The 15,055-nt window shown below is 45.2% G+C and overlaps 1 long non-coding RNA gene and 1 pseudogene across 1 annotated transcript; both read left to right on the top strand.

Moving 5' to 3' along the window:
* Positions 1–208: 208 nt before the first annotated feature.
* On the top strand, positions 209–14,027 carry LOC139358828 (uncharacterized). The gene is made up of 2 exons (XR_011614339.1): positions 209–500; positions 12,216–14,027. It is a non-coding gene; the product is annotated as an uncharacterized lncRNA (long non-coding RNA).
* LOC105481648 (isopentenyl-diphosphate Delta-isomerase 1-like) lies at positions 8,621–9,512 on the top strand (annotated as a pseudogene).
* Positions 14,028–15,055: the final 1,028 nt, after the last annotated feature.

Genomic DNA, 15,055 nt, shown 5'->3' with positions numbered 1-15,055 from the left:
TTGAGCAAGAGGCAGCTGGATTTGGCTGAGACGCTCTCCTCAGGGAAGGCTAGGTCTGGGAGTGGGTTTGAACAGTGGTGGAGAAATAACTTCCACAGGGCATGTCAGAGTAAGTTCTGGTGTTTCCAAGAGAATGGGACAGGATCTTAGTGGAATTTAGAAGTCAGGCAGGTGGAAAAGCATCCAGGACCCCATTCCAAGGGCTCGAGTCCCTGGAGACAGCCTGGCAAGATTGGGTGCCAGCTGTAGAGAGCAGAGCAAGGCGACCAAACACAGGGTAAGGTCTGGAGGTGCTCATGGTTCACTATGGGACATGTACATGAAAGTAAATAATTATGTCCCAAGGTGCTAAGGGGGTTAGTTCCCTCACATAGGATCTTAGAAAAGGTCTCCTGGAGACCATGTCTGAGCTAGTCCTGAGGTGTGAGTAGGGATTCTCCACAGGGCGGGGAAGGGCTTGAAAGAGTCTGGCAATGTGGAGCACATCAGGATTATGGCAGGTGAGTTTGGAGAATGAGGCAGAGTCCAGCCTATAAAAGATCTCTTGCAATTTGTTGAGGAGTCATGAACTTCTCCCATGCATGGTGAAATGTCCTTAAAGGATTTTGAATAGATTTAAAAGACACTCAGAAACAAAAAATGGTAGATTCAAAATAGATGGTAGGGATCCCTTTCTTCCGTTTTCTTTGAAGAATCAGAAGTGTTTACCACCTGGATTGTTTCTGCTACATCTGAAGGATATTCTCATAAACCCGCCATATCTCTTTTCAACAATTTTGTACTTTGCCTTTTTATGGTGCAGGCAAGCTCTGGAGTACTTGGGCTTTCAGGTGAGTGGGAAAACAAAGAAATTCATGCCTGATCACGTTAAGCCACTTATGTGATGTTGCTTTGACACTAATGGAGATGTAACTTCTTTTAAGACATAATGGAATCTCCTAAGTGGGTGTGGGAGTCGTAAGAAGGAGGAATCTGGGCTTCTACAAGTGAGACAGCATGTATTCATTTATTCAGTCAGTCAGTCAGTGGGTCGATGCGCTTAGCTTTCTGCTCTGTGCTGGGTGCTGTGTGGGATATAAAAGAAGCTGAGGCCGGGTGTGGTGACTCACGCCTCTAATCCCAGCACTTCGGGAGGCTGAGGCAGGCGGATCACGAGGTCAGGAGATCGAGACCATCCTGGCTAACATGGTGAAACCCTGTCTCTACTAAAAATACAAAAATTAGCTGGGAGTGATGGTGTGTGCCTGTAATCCCAGCTACTTGGGAAGCTGAGGCAGGAGAATGGCGTGAACCAGGGAGTCGGAGGTTGCAGTGAGCAGAGGTAGCGCCACCGCACTCCAGCCTGGCAACAGAGCGAGACTCCATCTCAAAGAAAAAAAAAAAGAAGCTGAAATTCCAGCTCTTATCCCCCAAAGAATCTGTACTCTGCTTGGGAATCCACAGAAGAAGGAAACAATGTCAGCAAAGTAAGATCGTGCTGCATGACCTCAAGATAGATGTTAAGGACGTTTTGATGGGATAAAGGAAATTTTTGTTGGTTCAGAGATGAGCTTTACTGGCTTTGAGCTAGGTGATAGACGTAAGTGGGTGGAGTGCGACTGGGGAGAATTTCAGGCCTGGATAAGGGCCAAGTGTGAATGGATGGTCTCATGTAGGAAGCCATCAAGATAGGCATAGCAAATCCAGGGGTCCTGTAACCATGGACAGAGGATCTTGGCTGATGTAGGAATTGCATGGCAGGTCAGTACACCTCAGTGAGCCTGGAGACCCTGTTGCTTCCTATTCCCTACCTCGAGGCACTCAGTCTTATAACTTTGGGCTGCATCTCTGAGACAGTGGACTCTGGAGTTAATAGCCGTATCTTCTTCTTTAACATTCACTCTAGATGAGCTGATAAAGTACCTCTTTCATGAAATATCTCTATAATTTCTATAGTTAGAAGTTGAAACTACTCTCATCACATCTTTTGATGTTTATATGCACACTCTTCTGTTAAAAAAAGATTGCCCTAGTTTTTAGAGCTAATATTAGGCTAATATTAGATGTTTCTGGCATATTCTTTACAAGGTCTTCAAATTAAGTTATGGCATAATATTTGCAATTAGAAAAACAAATACCCAAAGCATGCTTAGAGGTGTTTATATGTTTTCTGGTGTCAGTTGGAGGTGGAGAGGCCACCAGTGCTCTGAATCCAGAGGCTAAGATGAGCTACCTGTTAGGCTTGGCTGTTTGGAATTGTCTGTCTTTGTAAAAGCAGACGAAATGAAGATATTGAAGTTAGTGGCATGAGTGGGCCACCCAGAAAAGTCAAAGTTCAGGTTGGACTCATTTTCTCACATATTTAAGTGTCTTTGCCATTTGTTTGCCTTCTCCTGTGCCTCCACCTCTCATCATTAGGAGATGGGACCAGCATGTTCAGAAGCCCACTCAGCCTATGCACTCAGCAGGTTGGAACTATTAGGAAAGTACAGTCTTTGGGAGCTGTCCTTAACCAGTGATGGACAGATCTTGGTGTATAAATTCCCCAGCTCCCTCACCCTGCAGGCAGGATAACCCTGAGGAACATGTTCTACTCTGGCATCCAGGGGCCCCCCAACCAGAGTGAAGCTCCAGTTGCCCATGCAATAAACATGCTAACACAGCCTTTTTGAGCTACCTTCCTTTCCCTTTTTCTATTCCCCACTTGCAGCGTTTCCAGGGATTACCTCTCGAATAAACCACTTGTACATGAATCCTTGACTTGGCATCTACTTCTTGGGGAACCCAGCCTCAGGCAATGAGTAACTCACATAGAGACGGCCTGCTATCTAAGTATAAGCGAAGATGAAGGAAAACTCTATTTTCCTTGGATTTGATCCAGTTTATTTACAATCTTGATTTTATTTTTATTATTTATTTATTTAATTTATTTAATTGAGACTGAGTCTCTCTCTGTTGCCCAGGCTGGAGTGCAGTGGTGTGATCCTGGCTTACTGCAACCTCCATCTCCTGGATTCTAGTGATTCTCCTGCCTCAGCCTACAGAGTAGCTGAAATTACAGGTGTGTGCCACCACACCCGGATAATTTTTTGTATTTTTGTATTTTTATGGAGTTTTGCCATGTTGACCAAGCTTGTCTCGAACTCCTGACCTCAAGTGATCCACCTGCCTTGGCCTCCCAAAGTGCTGGGATTACAGGTGTGAGCTACCACACCAGGCCTACAATCTCAGTTTTAGATTTCACTTATATTCTTCTGCTCTGTAACCCAGTGTGGAGTGCAGTGGTGCAATCATAGCTCACTGCAACCTCAAATTCCTGGGCTCAAGCAATCCTCCTGCCTCAGCCTTCTGATTAGCTGGGACTACAGGCATACACCACCACACCCAGCTAATGTATTTTTATTTTTTGTAGACATGAGGTCTCACTATGTTGCCCAGGCTGGTCTCTAATGCCTGGCCTCAAATGATCCTCTTTCCTCAGCCTCCCAAAGTGCTGGAATTACAGGGATAAACCACCACCAAGCCTGGCACAATCCCACTTTTAAAAAACATATTGTCACAATGATATATCCAATAGTTCTGAGGCAATTGACATTTATTTTGTATCTGGTAGTTCCAAATTCATCCTCTTATTTCATTTTTACAAAGGCTTCATGAGGTAGGTGGTATTACACCCAGTGCATGGATGAAGAAACTGAAGTTCAAAGACATTAAAGGATTTTCCCAAAGACTCCCATGCAAGGGGCCGTGCTGGAGCTTAGGTCTTCTGTCTCTCCAAGTTCTACATACTTTACCACTCTGGCCCACTGCCCCTGACATGCTCCACTTCATCCCAAGACCTTTCTGAGTTTAAGAAGAAAGCCCAGCACAATGTATGCAGTGGACCTCAGCTGGCCATTCAGATGGAGAAAGTTTGTTTTATTGAGAAACAGATTTCCTCTCAAGCACAGCAGTATGAAGGCTAAGAGGAGCCTCCTGCTTCCAGACAGGCTGCCAACTTGCTGCACATAAGCCCCTCTTCTTTCTCCTATCTTGATAGGCTAGGAAGCAGTCAGATGCCTTGGCGGCACTGCCCTGGAGAACAGTGAGATTGTGGGGAAATGACAGCCTGGAAGGTCCTCGACGTGTGGATGTAGGTCCAGGGCCAGCCCAAGGGAGTGTAGATACGAGATTGGATTGTGGAGTACTTGCCCTTCCTTTCAACATGGGAATGCAGGGAAAATCAATAAAGTAATAAAAAGAATGAGCTGTGGCTAAACCCCTGTAGCAGACCCTCCCAGCCAGATCCCTGGGAATCTCTTTTACTGGCTGTGGCCAGCGTCTCACATATCTCTGCAGCCCTTTCCAGAGGATGACCCCTGGGCAAGAGGTCCTGCTTCTCCTAATGCACAGCTAGTGTGCAGGGTATGGAAAGCTAGCCCCCTTACCTCCAGGAGTCACAAACTCTGGAGTGTGCATCACACAACAGAGCTTCCTGGGATCCAGTTGAGAACCGGCTCCAGTGGAATCCACATCTTTGCTTGGCATCATCCTCTGCCTATTGCTCCCATTTGGTTTCTCCTGTACGCCCCGCCCCAATACATGACAGCTCTAGAATTTCCTTCTCAGGCTCTGCTTCTGGGGAACCTGACCTGTGACAAAAGCTAACATTTATAAAGCATGTATTATGTGTCAGACACTTGCCAAACAATTTGCATGGGTTATTTGGTTGAATATTCATGATGCCCATGAAGCAGGAGCAATTATTCCCCTTTCACATATGAAAACACTGAGAATCTGAGAGGTTAAATAGTTCCCCCAAGGTCACACAGCGGATGTGGAAAGGCTGGAGTTTGAACCTGGGCTATCTGGTTCTGAGATCTTCACTCTTCCGTGCTTTTTTTTTTTTTTTTTTTTAAAGGTAAGATCAACTTCAGAGGGAGCCTTGAAAAAGCAGACAGCAGAAAATGTCTCGAAAATCCAAGCCAATGCCAGGATCACTCAGAGGGAACGTGGAAAAGGGTAAAGGCACAGCTCCAGCTGACAAGGGGAGTGTTAGAGAAAGCAGGGACACCAAAGCCACTGGGGCCACAGTCCCTGGTGACAGCTCACTGCCCTGCCCCAGGCCTTGAGCATGGGACTGTGGCAAGGTGAGAGCTGAAGCTTAGAAAATTCTGTAGCTGTACCTTTGAGGCAGCAAAGACAAACCCTGGACCTTGAGAAAATGTCCTTGTTTAAAAAAATAAAAGCACACATTGAATGCCATCTGTATGCCAAGCCTCAGGTTAGGTGCTGTTGGTCTGAAAGTGCTCACGGCAGGGTGAGGCCTAGCCATTGCTCCAGCCTGCTGCCTCTGGGTGCCTGCACCTCATCCTCCTGTTGTTGTGGGTCTGTCTCGACCCCAAACTGCCTGCAGGTTCTGCTCCCAGCCTTTCTCCCTGGGCCTTTGCCTCTGTGGTCCGGACTCTCAGACTCTGGTCTGCTGGCCCTTGTCTGGATGCTACCCACACCACAGGGTTGGCTGAGAGCTGTCTCTGGTCTCTCGAGCCGTCCTGACAGGTGTCAGTCTCCCAGGGGACTTGGTCAGCTGGCCATGGGACTCACCCTGGTCCCTAGGAGTACAAGGAGGTCCTCCTCCCCACCACTCCATCAAATGGGTTCTAACATCTTCACAACAAAGCCAGAGGCTCTGTTATGGCACTTGGAGCCCAGTCAGATAGAACAAAGAACTTGGGCCTTCCCTGGAGCCCAAGGACAGGAACCCACCCACCTTCTGTCCTTCCGGCCTGGTCAGTGTCCATGAGACACCCAGGACTGGGGAGGCCCCCTCTGCTCTGGCCAGTGGCTGGGCAAGGCTGAAAGCTCCCCATGTCAGATGTGTAGCCAGCAAAGAGCTCCCCACCCCAGGGGCCAGTGGTCAGAGCCATACTGTTTGTGTGCAGCTGGACACTGTGAGTGGCCTTGGTGGGGGCAAGTGGGAGGGAAGAGCTGAAGAAGAGTGTGGGGACTTGCAGCCGGTTAGTTCACTTGCTTTGAGGGTGGTGAGTGTTGGGATTTTAGGAGCTTTAAAAAAAGGAAGGTCGAATTTGCATACTGTAAAATGTATAAATTTTGAGTATAAAAGGTGAAAAAGGTATTTGTGTGTGTGTGCACCCATGTAACCGCTACCTGAATTCAAAGATAGAAGCTTCCATCCCCGACAAAGTTCTTTCCAGTTAACAGCCCCTCCCACTCCAAAGAGAATCACTTTTCCATCCTCTGTTGTTGTAGGTTGGTTTTTGTCTCTTCTCCAACTTCGGGTGAATGGGATCATGCAGTGTGTGCTTTTTTGTATCTGGCTTCCCTGTGAGATATATTCATGTTGTTCTGTTTCAGTAATTCATTCATTTTGATTGCTAAGTAGTATTCCATTGTGTGAATATACCTCACTATTATTATTCACTCACCTGTTGATGGGAATTTCCATTCTTTTTTTTTTTGATACGGAGTTTTGCTGTGTCTTCCAGGCTAGAGTGCAGTGGTGTAATCTCAGCTCACTGCAACCTCCACCTACTGGGTTCAAGAGATTCTCCTGTCTCAGCCTCCCAAGTAGCTGGGACTACAGGTACGTGCCACCACGTCCAGCTAATTTTTGTATTTTTAGTAGAAACGGAGTTCTGCCATGTTGGTCAGGCTGGTCTTGAACTCCTGACCTCAGGTGATCCACCCATCTCAGCCTCTCAAACTGCTGGGATTACAGGCATGAGCCCACGGTGCCCGGCTGGGAATTTGCATTCTTTTTTCCAGGATGGGGCTTTTATGAAGAAAGCTGCTATGAACATTTGGATACAAGTCTTTGTGTAGACACATGTTTTGATTTCTCCTAGGTATATAGCTAGGAGTGGGATTGCTGGCCCATATGTTTAACTATTAGAAACTGCCAAATGGTTTTTCAAAGCCATTGTACCATTTTGCACTCCCACAAGCAGTGAGGAGAACTGGAAATGGGTTTTTAACATGCCTCATTCTCACTTAATCTTCAGGTCTCAACCCAAACATCATTTCCACAGGAAGGTCTTCCCTTGCCCTCCAGACTAGGAGAAAACCCCATATTTTATATCCAGATCCCCTTGTTAATGGCCCTAATCACAGATGAACTAATTAAAGACCTGCATGCATTGTTCAAGTCTGCTCAGCTGCTGGCCTGTTCGAGGCTCCTTGACAGTGGCCTCCAACCCTGCATCCCCAGGCCTGGCCGCCAAGCCCAGCACAGAGACAGGCTCAGCCAATGTTTGTTCCCAACAGGCTGGCCAGTTGGGTAGAGCCCAGCATCCTGCAACTTAGCTGCCCTCATTTTGGTCCTGCACGTAGGGTTCGCTGTGTTCTGTTCTCTGGTGATTGCCCTGTTTCATTTCTCACCACTCCCCTGCTCACAGTCTATGCTACAGCTGTGTAACTCTTTTCAAAGGACCTCTTGTGGGATCTCAGACAACACAATTCTGAGCTTAGTGAACTCTCATAGAAAATACAAATATTGTTCTGGCATGGGGGCTCAGGCCTGTGTAATCCCAGCACTTTAGGAGGCTGAGGCAGGTGGATTGCTTGAGGTCAGGCATTCAAGACCAGCCTGGCCAACATGGTGAAACCCCATCTCTACTAAAAATACAAAAATTTGCCATACATGGTGGTGCGGGCCTGTAATCCCAGCTCCTCCGGAGGCTGAGGCAGGAGAATTGCTTGAACTCAGGAGGCAGAGGTTGCAGTGAACCCAGATCGTCCCATTGCACTCCAGCCTGGGTGACAGAGCAAGACTCCATCTAAATAATAATAATAAAAAAAGAAAATACAAATATCCAGCCCTAAAAGATAAAATCCTGGTTTCTGCCAAAAACCTTGATGATGCTCTGTTTTCTTTCACTAAATTCAACATGTTTTCACATAGAAAACATGTTTTCAAACACACGTTTTGTAGAAGCTCAGAAAAGACAATTTTGGGCCCAGTGGGTCCTCATAGAATGATACAAATATCCAGCCCTAAAACCTAAAAGTACGGTTTGTGCCAACAAACTTGATAACGTACTGTTTTCTTTCACTGAATTCAACATGTTTTCATGCAGAACAGTTTTCAAATAAATGTTTTGTAAATGCTCAACAAAGACTTTTTTGAGCCTAATAGACTCATAAAATGATGCAAATATCAAGCCCTAAAAGCTAATAGAAAGCCTTGGGCTTACAGAGCTAGAAAGAGATGGCAAGTTCTGCCCATGCCACACAGGCTGGTACAGGTTTATCGGGGCACCTTTCTCTGCTCCATTCTCTCACTTTTTCCTGGACTCTGCCCAAGTCTCATTTCTAATGTCCCAGGAGCAGCTACGTGTCTGCCTTTGAGCTCCCATAGCAACTCCCCAAGTTCCCTTTGAGCCTCTGATGTTTCCCCATTATAGCAGATTGTGGACATTCCAGAGGAGGGCATCCTAGGATTTTTGCAAATCTCATTATACATCATTCCCCTATAAAATTCAGTAAAGCTTGATTAGAAAACACAAACGGCCTCTCTTTAGGTCTTGAACATATACTCCAGGGACAGCCATTTATAAAGCTCCCAAGGCATACCTGAGCCCAGCACTGATGCCACCCTAGTGCCAGGCCTGTGTTCTGGGGGCAGATCAGACATACTGTGACGATGCCTCAGACAGGTATTGGACATCTCCAAGAGCAACAAGTGCAACTCCTCGTAGACAAGTGTGTTCTTTAAAAAAATTCATTATTTATTTATTTTTTAGAGTCAGGGTCTTGCCCTGTGACCCAGGTTGGAGTGCAGTGGTGTGATCATGGCTCACTGCAGCCTGACCTCCTGGGTTCAAGTGATCCTTCTGCCTCAGCTTCCTGATTAGCTGAGATTACAGGGATGCACCACCACACCCAATGAATTTTTAAAATTTTTGCAGAGTCAGGATCTTGCTATGCTGCCCAGGCTGGTCATAAACTCCTGGGCTCAAACGATCCTCCCACTTTGGCCTCTCAAAATGTTGGGATGACAGATGTGAACCGCCGTGCACCACAGATAAGTGTATTCTTATGGACGAAAATGACAGTAATATTAGAGCTGAGACCAAGAAGAATTGTCACCTGAATGAAAACATTGGGAATGGATTATTGCATCAAACTCTTAGTGTCTTCTTACTCAACACCAAAATGAGCTCCTGTGACAGCAGAGATCAGATGCTAAAATTACCCTTCCAGCCAGTTTCACCAATACTTGTTTGTAGTCATCTATTAAGTAATCCAGACAAGCTTGAGAGAAATGATGTCATTGGCACAAGTTGAGTAGCACAGAGGCATCTAAAAGCTGAATTAGGAATTCCCATGGAAGAGGCTCCTCCAGAAGAAACCTATTATCTCGCATTAACTGGCAACAAAATTCAATCTGATGACATCTGGGGACAACATAAAACTGATTATATTTTGTTTGTGAGGAAGAACAGAACTTTGAATTCAGATCCCACTGAGACAAAAACTATTTTCAGTGTATCAAAGGAAGAGCTAGAACTTCTGAAAAAAGTAGTCATTGGTGAAATTAAAATAACTCCATGGTTTCAAGTTATTATAGAGACTTTTCTCTTTAAATGGTGGGATAACTTAAATCATTTGAATCAGTTTATTGACCATGAAAAAATAAATAGGATGTGGATGTGGAGATAAATGATTAATAAAGTACTGAAAACTTTCTCTACTTAAACTTAGAATAAGCTGGGCACAGTGGCTCACGCCTTGTAATCCCAGTAATTCGGAAGGCCGAGACAGGCAGATCACTTGAGCCCAGGAGTTCGAGACCAACTTGGGCAACATGAGGAAACCCTGTCTTTGCTAAAAATACAAAAAATTAGCCGGGCATGGTGATGCATGTCTGTGGTCCCAGTTACTCGAGAGGCTGAGGCGGGAGGATCGCTTGGTCCTGGGAGGTCGAGGCTACAGTGAACCATAATCATGCCACTGCACTCCAGCCTGGATGATAGAATGAAATCCTGTAAAAAAAAAAAAAAAAAAAAAAAAGGCCGGGCATGCGGCTCACGACTGTAATCCCAGCACTTTGGGAGGCCGAGGTGAGTGGATCACCTGAGGTCTGAAGTTTGAGACCAGCCTGGCCAACATGGTGAAATCCCATCTCTCTAAAAATACAAAAATTAGCCAGGCATGGTGGCGGGTGCCTGTAATCCCAGCTACGTGGGAGGCTAAGGCAGGAGAATTGCTTGAACCTGAGAGGCGGAGGTTGCAGTGAACCAAGGTCGTGCCACTGCACTCCCGCCTGGGTGACAGAGTGAGACTCCATCTCAAAACAAACAAACAAACGAACAAACAGACAAACAAAAAAAAAACCCCTAAACTTAGGATAATTTGAAAAATATTGGCTCCCAATTAGAACACTCATATGCCACCTTGATACTTCATTCGTGTGAAAACACATTTGCTTTCTTTTGTATCACACATACTATATATATGCGCTGATCTTTGTAAAAGACATGTAAGAAAAATCATTGTAAAAAAGAGAGAACAAATAAAAATTAATTTAACTGTCCAAACACATGTTCATGACAAGTTTGGACAAGTAAGGGAAGCTCTTCACTTTTCACATGTTGCAACAAACATTTTGAGAACATTTGTAGAGTGCTTTTCTATTTTCCAGGTGCTTTATATATAATTTAATTTTTATCATAGTTCAGAAAAGTGTTCAAAGGAAACTATGTGCTTAGCTAACTCAAAACAGTTCTAATTAACTTTCCATATTAATAGATTAGACTGGTAGCGCAGATTCAAGAACAATTAAATGGTATATAAATAATGCGTCCCGATTTCTATCTTTCTAAGCTGACTTTGTGGTTTAATCATTCTGGAAGTATCACTTGATACTTAAAGTCAACCATTGCTTTTGGTAATGACATTGGATAGGTTAAATATTCTGAGTAGTATATGCAAGTTAGTCAGGTCTGTGTTTTCAGAATTACATTGAACAGAGAGGATATTCATAAAATGGGAATTGAGTTGCACTTTGCAGCAGGGTTTCTTAACCTTGGCACGGTTGACATTTGGGCTGGATATTTCTTAGTTATGGGGTTCCATCCTGTGCATTGTAGGATGTTTAGCAGCATCTTGGGTTCTACTCACTGAATGCCATTAGCTCCCCTACCGATGACAACAAAAATTTCATCAGATATTGCCAAATGTTCCCAGGGAGACAAAATCAGCACTAGTTGGGAACCACTATTCTGCAAAGTCAAGTCATCTTGTAGGGAAAAAAAATAACAAAGAGAAAGGCTAGTGTTAATGTTAAACAGATTCAGATTATGAAATATGTATATATCAATATTTAAAATTTAGCCTTGATTAATGCACTTTTAAAAACTTGGTATAGATAGATTTCTTAAATTTTAAATCTTAACACAGTTTTATTATCCTTAAAGGTTATATAATAATGTGTAATGAGAAAAAAAAGTAAAAATCTGTTTCTTATAAAGCTGAATGTTTTATAGATTCAATAGGATAATTCAAGCCTTGTTAACCCTGAACAGTTAATTTATAATTTCAGTAGAAACTATGTAGCAAGTATTTATTTTATTGAAAAGGAAAAACAATAAAAATTACTACATTAAAAAAATAAAGCTACTGAAATAGATCTGCCCCTAAAATAAATGACTTCACCCTGAAACAGGACTGAGTGACATTAAGCATGACTTTGCCCAATTCTCTAAAACCAAGTGATGCCATGCAGGCTGGCACACAGAGGCCTGAGAAGATGTCCTGGAGTAGGAGGGATCCTGGGGGCTCCAGATCCACCTTGGGAGGAGAAACAGGCGAGACAGGTGGTGAGGACAAGAAGCCTGACACAAAGCAGCATCCAAATGGTACCTCTCAAGCTCATCAACGTGCCAGATTTAACTCATTCTTTTTTTTTTGAGACAGAGTCTTGCTCTGTTGCCCAGCCTGGAGTGCAACAGCAGGATCATGGCTCACTGCAGCCTTGACCTCCTGGGCTCAAGCAATCCTCCCATTTTAGCTTCCCAAGTAGCTGGGACTACAGGTGCATATCACCACGCCTGGCTGAGTTTTTATTTCTTGTAGAGATGGGGTCTTGCCATGTTGCCCAGGCTGGTCTCAAACTCCTGGGTCAAGCAGTCCTTCTGTCTTAGCCTCCCAAAGTGTTTAGATAAGAGGCATGAGCCACCGCACCTAACCTAGACTTTAACTCTTAACCTTCTTTTTCTCCGCCATTGCTCCTGCAGCTGTGGCTGCCTGCAGCCCATCTTGCCCCCAGCAACTAGAGTCATCTTTAGAGATGCAAGCCTGATCGTGGACTCCACCTTCCTAACACCCTTCAGCACTCTCCTCTTCCTTACACCCTTGCTATGCAAAGGATAGTCCATGGACCAGCAGCGTCAACATAATCAGGGAGCTTGTTAGAAATGTAGAATCTAGTCCACCCCAAACCTGCTGAAGCAGAAGCTGCATTTTACCAAGATCCCAGGGAATTTGTGTGCCCATTATAGTTTGAGAAGTGCTTCCCAAGAGGACACAGGGCAAGCAGCAGGAGGGATCTTTGCAGATCTTGCTCCTTTCATTCTCCAGCCTCATCCTGTCACTCTCTTCCATCTGTGCCCACATTCCCATTGTACTGGACCGCTTGCAGCTTCTTGAATGCACCATAGTCTTGTTTTCTTTTTTGCAGTGATTCTGCATCTTTCCCATCTTCTCCACCTGGATGCCCCCATTCATCCTTTCAGACTTGCCTTCTCTAGCAAATCTTTCTTGCTAATTCCCATGTTTAACACAGCACTTTTCCACAGTGCATGGTCATTATCCCTTCTGCATCAGACTGTGAGCACCTTGAAGGCAGTGGCAGTGACTCATTCATTGTGGCTTCTGTGGATTCCCGTGGACTGCCAGGCATGCAATAGAAAATCAAAAAAGATTTACTGCTAAATAATCCTCAGCTCCAGCGGTAGCTCCATGTACCATTTCTCTTCTGCTCTGGCCTCGCCTCTTCCTGTGTCTACCTGGGGCTGGGCCTTCACCTAGGTGTCTGCATGGAAGGGAGAGGGACCTGGAGGACCATCGCCAATCCATCAATAGCCTCCCAGTTGAGATGACTTCAGCTCTGACTTTGAAGAGCTATGATATTGTTTGTAGGAGTAAATTAATACGTGTAAAGGCTACAAAGTAAACAGTTAAATTAAATTAATTGTTCCGGAGCAGGTCATACAGGCTCCTGAGAGATGATCATACGCATCTGTATTAACTCCACATTCAGTGACATCATGTGGGTAATTTGAAATTGGCTGGGTCACCATTGACATCATAGAAACTGGCAAATAGTACAAATTATGGCTCCCTCACCCCTACTCTGGCATAGAGCTGATACACTAGCACACCTCTGGTTATATGTGCATGCGTGTGCCACCACAACAAAACACCTAACAGCAGGCACGTTGCCTCTGTTGCCCACCATTATGGCTCCCGCACGGAGCAGACAGACTCATGGAAGGAACTGAATGCGTGTTTGTTGAGTGGAGGCACGAACAAATCCACAAAACACCCAAGTTGAGGCAAAGAAGGACATTAGCTCAAATGTTAAACATAAGTTTGGAGCTGAGATAATGCAAAGAGGAAAAATGTTCTGTAATTCTGAGTAAAACCCATCTCTAAGGCAGGATGCTGCCTATGAGGGCTCCACAGACAGATGAGGGAGGCCTGGGTCCTGCCTTCGGAGAGAGTCTGACAGCTCGACTTTTGGAAACAGCCGTCTGCACAGGTCAGCATCTTTCTAGCTGACAGGGAGCAGATTTGCAGATCACATCACATTTGAAATTCCAGAAGAAACTTCTTGGAGTCTGCTCTTGTGCAAATGAACCTAGAAAGCCCGTTAACTTTGGGTGGAGGCTTCCACCATTTGGCTGTCCTAAGTGGGCCCAAAGCTCAGGAAAACCCACCAGCCCTTTGCTTCCTGCTTCCTCTATTTGTTTTCCCTAGGACATCAGAGGTGATGACATGATTTGGCTTGGGCACCGTCAGGAATAAACGATATTTAAGAGATGTCATAAGTGCCCCCATTTTGTTCTTGATTGCTAAGTAGCCCCGAGCCAAAACAGCCAATTAAAAAAATTAGAATCTTAGTTACAGATTTAGAAATACCAGTACAACACAATCGACATGGCTTGCACCTAGCCAGGACCCTGCCTGCACCTTAACCTCTGCTTTGTTCTTGAAAATCCCTCTCCTTGGTGCTGAATGTTATTTTTTGAGCATGGAGCTCCTGGTTGCAAAACACCTTTCCCTGCTGCATGCTGGTGTCACCTCTGATAAGCCTGTGCATGTAATTCTCCCTTGGACACGGGGTGCATGGATGGTCTCCTCCCCCTAGTCAGTACCTCCCCTCTCCCTCCCCACCACCCACCTCTCACCATCCAGGGAGTCCAGCTGTGTGAGTTCCTCTGGCCTTGACCTGCCTGCTTCCAGCTTCCTCTAGTTCCTCTCTGGCCTTCTGCCAATTTCCTTCCACAGATTATGGCCAAACCTGTTGGAGTCAAAACAATTTGCATTGTTTAAGAAAGCAACGCTTTCTTGCAATACTTTCTCACAAAAGGGTTTGCATTAAAATAAGATCTGGGAATCCCCAGGATGAATGGGAGGGTGGGGGGGCGGATGGAGGGATGAAGCTCAGTTCAGGGTTCAGGGCATCTTGGAGGAGGCGGTGACACTTGTTAGAAATGTAGAATCTGGGGCTCAGTGCAGTGGCTCATGCCTGTAATCCCAGGACTTTGGGAGGCCGAGGCAGGCGGGTCACTTGAGGTCCGGAGTTCCAGACCAGGCCGACCAAAATGGAGAGACCCCATCTCTACTAAAAATACAAAATTAGCCAGGCGTGGTGGCGCATGCCTATAATCCCAGCTACTCGGGAGGCTGAGGCAGGAGAATCGCTTGAACCTGGGAGGCAGAGGTTACAGTGATCTGAGGTCACGCCATTGCACTCCAGCCTGGGAAACAAGGGTGAAACTCTGTCTCAAAAAAAAAAAAAAAAAAAAAAAAAGAAAGAAAAAGAAAAGGAAAGGAATGTAGAATCTGATCC

Source organism: Macaca nemestrina, chromosome 15, assembly GCF_043159975.1.
Source record: "Macaca nemestrina isolate mMacNem1 chromosome 15, mMacNem.hap1, whole genome shotgun sequence".
NCBI lineage: Eukaryota > Metazoa > Chordata > Mammalia > Primates > Cercopithecidae > Macaca > Macaca nemestrina.
This window is presented reverse-complemented; position numbering and strand designations above follow the sequence as displayed.